This window comes from Magnolia sinica, chromosome 10 (genome assembly GCF_029962835.1).
Source record: "Magnolia sinica isolate HGM2019 chromosome 10, MsV1, whole genome shotgun sequence".
NCBI classification, from domain to species: Eukaryota; Viridiplantae; Streptophyta; class Magnoliopsida; order Magnoliales; family Magnoliaceae; genus Magnolia; species Magnolia sinica.
Window position 1 is genome coordinate 53,309,242 of NC_080582.1, and position 7,737 is coordinate 53,316,978.

General features: G+C 36.2%; 1 non-coding gene and 1 pseudogene across 1 annotated transcript; both read right to left on the reverse strand.

The window, feature by feature from the left end:
- Positions 1-1,443: 1,443 nt before the first annotated feature.
- On the reverse strand, positions 1,444-1,550 carry LOC131217968 (small nucleolar RNA R71). Its single transcript, XR_009157548.1, has one exon. It is a non-coding gene; the product is annotated as a small nucleolar RNA R71 (small nucleolar RNA).
- A 1,682-nt stretch (positions 1,551-3,232) lies between these two features.
- Positions 3,233-7,529, reverse strand: LOC131257468 (uncharacterized; annotated as a pseudogene).
- Between the last annotated feature and the right edge of the window lie 208 nt (positions 7,530-7,737).

Here is a 7,737-nt window from a genome sequence, read left to right on the forward strand (position 1 = left end):
CTCTAGGACTAGTCGAAGAAGGCCTAGGACTAGTCGAAGAACAGGCCAAACTCATGTAAAATAAACATTCGGTTTATGTATCCGAAATGACCTACTTCTAAGGTCAACCTATGGTCAGTCAAACCTCAACCATGAAGTAAAGGACATTGAAACATTCGGAACTAGTGACCTTGAAGTATGAGCCTTGAAGTCTTGATGTAGATCAATCTTGAAATCTTGATGTAGCTTAATCTTGAAAGGGTCTTGAGTTCTTTACCAACTGCCTTGTACTCTTCAGCTTGAGTCTTGTCTTGTGAGCTTTACTTGTTGTGAGCTTAGCTTGTTCATGAATGCTGATCCTTGAGAGAGCTTCACTTATGCAAATTATATATAACATAACAGTGATTTTGGCACCACAAATTTGACAATAGACAGGGATATAAACTATAGCACTTACATTTTTTGCGATGTTGTCGGGGATTAACGGTTGAATTTTTATGAGATTAACTAGTTTTGGTTAAGATTAGGGTTTTTTTATTTTTCTATTTTTAGGATTAGGGTTTGTTTTCTATTTTTAAAAACTTTCTAATTCTAGGATTTCTTTTATTTTTAGAAACTAACTTACTTTCTAATTTTAGGTTTAGAGCTTTCCTAATCAGTTTTTAAAAACTTTCTATTTTTTTTTTTGTTTTTAGAAACTAGTTTTAATTTATTTTTAGAATTTCTATTTTTAGAAATTGACTTGTTTTGTTTTGTTTTACAGGATTTTAATTAGGAACTTCTACTTTGGTAACTTCTTTCTAATTCTCTCTCTTTCTATTTCTAGATTTTTATTTCCCATCTTTCTTTTAGGTTTAGGTTAGAATCTGAAATTAAGGGTTGAGAGTGTTTCATGCCCAAGTGGGTTTGTGATAATACTCAATGTCTTTTGAGTGAAGGAGGTTTGGTTGGGGGGTTCTTTATCCATCACAGGATTATACACTCTCGAGATCCTCAGAGTTAATTAAAGTAATGGTTGCAAATCAATTAGTCAATCAACCGAGAAGACAAGCTCAACCTAGGGTTGAGGAAGTTCAGGATGAGAATGAGGTATATCGAGCACCCCTACCTCATACTTTATGAGATTATTTACAACCGGCAGGGGTGAGTACACCCTCATACATGGTTTTTCTAGAAAATACAGGACATATGGATATCAAGCCAGGGGTGATCCAACTCCTTCCAAAAATTCATGGGCTAGAATATAAAAATCCATACTTACACTTGAAAAAGTTTGACAAGATTATAGACACTTTATACTTTCCAAATGTGTCTGATGACACGGTCGGGCTGAAATTCTTTCCTTTTTCTTTGAAAGGGAAAGGTAAGACGTGGGCCGTTTCACTACGTCCACAATCTATTGGTAGATGGAATGACATGACAAGGGAGTTCATAAAGAAAATTTTCCCATACTATAAGACGAACACCCTTAGAAAGTCAATTATGAACTTCGCCCAAAAGGAAGATGAAATATTCTTCCAATGTTGGGAGCGGTTCAAAGATCTTGTTAGTTCATGCCCACAACCTGATTTTGAAACATGACGCATCACTAACTTCTTCTATGGTGGACTGACATCTTCCATGCGCCAATTGATTGAGACAATGTGTAACGGAGAATTCATGAATAAAAATGTCGATGATGTGTGAGACTACTTTGATAAGCTTGTTGAAAACACATAATCATGGGACATCTCCCCAAAATCAAGAACCACGTCTAGGTCGACTCAATCCAAGGAGGAGGGGGGGTGGAATGTTTCTCCTGAAGGAGGAAGATGATATCAACGCTAAAGTGGTTAATCTTGCTAGAAAACTCGAGGCCATGGAATTAAAGAAGGATAAGGTTAAGTAAACTGTTTGTAGTATTTGTGCTTGCAACATTCACACAACTGAAAATTATCCAACAATACCTGCCTTTCAAGAGGTGATGAATGAGCAATCCAATGTCGTGAATAATTACCAAAGACCTTATAGTGGACCCATCTCTAACACATAATCCTAGCTGGAGAAATCACCCAAACTTCAGTTGGAGAAACGGACAAACTTCTACACAAGGATTCCCTAATCAAATTCCACATCAAATGAAACCTTAGGAGGATTCGGTTTTAAAGCATCTTCAAAATCAAGAACTTTTCAATCAGGGTATGCTACAAGTCTTTCAAGACCTCACAAAGGCCATACAAGGACTTGAGACTAAAAGTGTGATTGGGAACAAGTGGAATCTTCCAGCTCAACCTCTTCCCAATCCAAAACCACAATATGAAGTTAGCGACCCAAGCTCTTCAAATCAGATGGAGCAAGGTAAATATATCACCACTCTTAGGAGTAGGAAGACCATTGACAAAACCATTCCAATTAGGGCTGAAAAGCCTAAGGACACGACACTACCAAAAAAAGGGGTAAAGGCTATGGATAAAACCGTAGCTAAAGGTCTACTGCTACGGTTATAATCCGTAGCACGACCATAACAATTGGTAGTGTAGCTAAACGTAAAAAATCTATGGCTATGGATTAAATCCGTAGCAATAGATATCAATAGCTATGGATATAATCCGTAGCTATACTTTCTATAGCAAAAAGTACATAGAGCTACGGATAATATCTGTAGCTAAAAGTATAATGAAATCTGTAGCAATATGCATCAATTAGCAATAGTTATGGTTTTTAGAACAAGAGATACGACTAATAGTCGTAGCTAATTTTTTTGTAATTACAACAATGATGTCTATTACCAATGCAAGAACCTGCTATGATTTATCAACTCGTCTAAGCTAATACAATTAATGCTGCTAGGAATAGTACATAAAATACAATCAAAAAAGAAAATGATGCATTCATATTACAAATAGCAATCAAATCATACAATGCATCCTACATTCACATTTCTAAATAAACAAATTTCTGAATACAACAGATTGTCGGTTGTAAGTATAATAAGAGCAGAGATTGTCCAAATGTAGGATCGTCCAAATGCCTTGTCAGCTCTGATACCACAATAGTATGGCCCCTTCACAAACAGACACACACAGCCTTAGCTCTGGTAACATGAGAGATATTTGGATAGCAAAAATACACATTAGATGAGATCCTTTTTTTAAAAACTATGGTTTGTGAAGTCAGTGACATTTGGGACCATTTATGCAGATCATGTTTCTCAAAAAAGCAATTTTTGAACATAAAACCTGAAAATTTTGATGAAGCAAGGTACCAATTAATGCTGTAGTTGAATGCTCACTACACTTGAACCTCTCATCATGGCTGGTGTGTCTTGGGCATGTGAAACTAGCAGCAACCTGAAAATTAGTTTCCCAACGGCATTGCCAAAACCAACATTCATTTTACCGCAGATCAAAAGTTGAAACATGAATTAGAAACTTAAAGCGGCTATAAGCAACAATTACCCGTGTTCCAGACACAAGTATGTCCGGATGAATGATAACAAGATTGTCATCATGGTCCACAATGCATTTTCCCTGGTCATTAAATTTTCTAATCACATTTAAAGTATCTTTAAGTCCAATGAGATTGTAAAACCTAAAATACATAAAGAAACCGTCAGGATGCTTAAGACAAAATATGGTTGCCCGAAGAATGAATTGATGCAATAGCTCATATCCCTACAAGAAAACCGAGTCAAAAGCTTTTAGAGAAGCACCAAAGAAGAGCAGCAAACTACATTCAATAGAATAGTGAACAAGGAAATCATATGTGCACTTGTTTGAAATAATGAATAAGGTGAGCATCCATTGCCCCACTAACAGCTTCCAAAAACTCAAACCTCTTCTTAGCCTCGACATTAGAAAGAACTATGACCTAGAAAGAGAGAATATGACAATTAATGGCACCGGCCACTGGCTTTCATTAGACATCTGTATTCAGGATCTCATATCAATGCATCTCTGCTGGAAGTTTTAATGTTAAACATAGATAGAATAATCTGCAATTTTCAATGGCTAGGATTTCTTAGGCATATCAAACAAATTCATTAAAGATTTAAAGACTGAATTTTATTAAACAATAGTTTAGACTAACAACTCACCGTATAAGATTATTACTATTACAACTACTACTATTGAATTCTAGTTAAGAGTTCACTGATTTTCATCATTTGATCAAGTAGACCAAGAAAAGTGGGTAAAGTAGTTAAGGCCTAACATCTGCTACTTAAGGGAAGAACCCAACTTGAGTCTTGATGTAACAGTTACAGTCTGCCTGAACCGATTATGTAACACATTGAAAGAAAACTAATGAGGACAGCCAACACTGTTACTGCGGACAGATTGTCATTGGACTACTTTTGTTTCGATGCATCTTACCCTGAAATTGAGCTTGCGTAACATGATAATTGGGTATGAAAAACAAATTGAATATGAAACTGATTCCTACAGGTAAGGTTCCATAACTTGTGGTACATGCCATCTTTCCTGCCAACATGCCACTTGTGCAGGGCATCATTACTATGAAAATGGTAGGTCATGCCATGAAGATCACCTAGCACAAAAATCAAGCTAGTCCAATCATCAGGTGGGCCAAACGATTAGAATCAGTGCACAACCAGTGGTCTGACTCAACATTAAGGTGTAGCTCACTATGAGTAACTTCTCGTTGAAATTGCTAAATATGAGGGCCTGTAAACCATCTTTCTCTCACTAGTAGTTACTGAATTGGAGATGAGTAAGCAAAGAGTTGGGTCAAGAAGAGGAGAACTGTAACAATATGAACTCTCCTACGAAATAATGAAATGGCATAAAAAATAAATAAAATCACCACGAGGCATTGGACTTCTCAATGTGCATACCAGTTGGATTTAGTAAGTAAATACTAGTGGGACCTCCACTGAGGATAGAGAAAAGGGGGGTTAGTCGAGGGGTTAGAAATCACATGTGGCCCCTCCATGGTGCACATGACATATGTGAACCACACGTTGCATTATTTAATCAAACCTTGTTTTATTGCCACTTACTCGAATAAAACTAAAATAAAATCTCATGATGACTATTCTTACCATCTAATCCACATCTATAAAATTGATGCTTAAACAATATGACTTGCTGACACGAAACATTACATCCATAGAATGGAGATGTTATATCTTAGATTTTTTCAATGATCCACACAATTCATATGATGGGTTTCATCATGTAACAGGACACCCCAAAAATTGAAATGATCTAACCATTATGTGGACCACCATATAAATTTGGAGATTTATGGGATGGTTGTCCATTGTTTTCTATGATGTAGCCCACTCTCTGATTGGATAGGACTTATTTTTAGGGCATTGCTTCATGATAGTAGGGCTAACATGATGCATGGATCTAATGGCACACAAACTACACGATTGTTAACACACGCAACAATTGTGTAATAATAATTAGCCTAAAAGGATGTGGATGGTAGCGCACTTGATAATTGAATTTGGAATGGCCTGATTTTTAAGATTTTCAACTTTCATGGTGAGGCAACCCTTCTAGATGGGTTGGATGGCACATAACCAAATAAAGGAATTGGCCTCCACTCCCTATTATCTCTCTCATTCTAACATGCACCCACATCACCAAAAGACCTTTCTCAACACCCTCCATGTTCCTAATAACTGCCTACAAAAAACTTGTTGATACCTGGGAAGAAAGTACAAAAGAAGAATACTCAAGTACATTAGTGTATGGGAAAAAAAAAGTGGACAACAGTGTATGGGAACATAACTCTTGCTACATGTTATCATCAATTGTCTACTTGCATGCCATTTCTTGAAGGTTCAGGAGAGTTATGTCTATAGATTTTGATAGGAATCAACGGTTGAATCACTGAACATGAGCCATATGTATAGAATATTTCATATCAGCAAGTTAAATTGCTTGAGCATCCATTTTATGGATGCTAATCAGAGGGTAAGAATGGTCATAATGAGATTTTTTACATGTGACAATCAAACAAGGTTTAATTTAGAAAGCATGACCTGGGGTTTAGTGATGTCACATGTATCCTAGAGAAGTCACATGTTATAGGCCATGGGCTTCATTTCCCACCCTTTTTTCTATCCTCAGCATTGTCGGGGATCCAACTAGTTTGTGCCTTTGTTCTTTTTGGTAACTTCCATCCCAGTTGTCTAACCACAGTAGACTCTAAATACTACATTGAGCACCCTAGCACATAACACTATCATATTTACCACCTCGACCCATTTCATCAATGGCACGAAAACCAGTCTCATGGATTGGAAGTGAATAGTGAGCATAAAAAGATATTTCTTGAAAAGTAGTTTTATTTATGGGTATTATGCATTGTCAATGTGCAAGGCAAGGGCTGAGAAAAATAAAATTTTGAACAGAACCAACCCATCACTAGCACTAGTATTATTAACTTACTATAACACATCATCTAGTATTGATTCAATTATGATGGCATATGAACAAACAATCAATTTGCAGCTCTTGTTTCATCTAACCTTTCATAACATTCTAAGCATTTTTACTTCCTGATTCTAACATTTTCTGATGAAGAAAATGTGAACATTAGAAATGAGAAAGACAAAAACATTAAAAATAATAATTTAAAAAATTAAATAATTTTCTCTTACTTTTGCATACAGTATCTGTACTCCTGGCGTCGATTGTAATCCTTCTCCCCTTGTTCCATCTGACATAATAAAATAAGAAATTTAGATGAATATCAAAATAAAATGAAAATGAAGAAGATGGAAACTCTAATTAAGAATTGTAAAACCCCTCCAATCACATGAAATTATAGAACTGTCTGCTTGAAATAGAAGAGAAATACTCACCAGATCACTCTCATAGATGAGCTCATAACAAACAGGAGAAAGGCATCGCAACACGCAATTCTCTTTTGCGATCATCGACGACTTGCATTGTCATCCCATAATCCACTTCACCACCACAACAGCATAAGATTAGAGAGAGAGAGAGAGAGATTCTCATGAAATGTTGATTTTTACCTACCTTTCAACGTCTTCATAGCAAGCGTTCTTCTTCTCTCTTATTTTAATGTCCTGATTTGGCAAAAGATAAATATCTAAAGAGATAGAGAGAAAGGAAAATTGAGAAAAATCAGAACCCTACAGACAAATGAAGGGATGCTTACGGAGATGGGGTAAGGAGATTTGGCAGATGCTATAAAAACAAATGAGTAGAGACATGCAGCAATCGCAAGACTGATGAGTGTGGAATTTAGGGTTTTATGATGATTTGTCACGAATGCCATCGATCGAATTAACCTGGCTCCAGATTCTATGTTTTGGGTTAAGAGATTGAGAGGCGATTGTGTAGCTTGATTTGGTGTTGGTTAACTGTAAATGCATGTAAACAATCAATTATGACAAGTTTCCATGTTTGGTTTAGTTCCCTTGAAAATGGAGCAAAACTCCTTCAAAGATAAGCTACATACAAATCTCAAGTAGACCCCGTAAATAAATAAATAAAAATTAAGAAAATTGAATGATTTAGTCATTTCTATTTTACTAGACTAATAATTGCAATTCAATTCGACGATGCATCCAAACATACTCATAAGTGCTTTAAGTTCTTAGAAATGCTCGAAATGAGTTTGAGTCGAGCACGAGCTTGACCCTGCTCAACTCAGCTCGACTCTAATAGTACTCGAAATTGAATCAACTCAGACTCGACTCGATACAGGGACCAGGATAAAAGGTTGATTATGTCCCCATCACTCTTCAAAATTTTACACTTGTGCTTCTGTAAC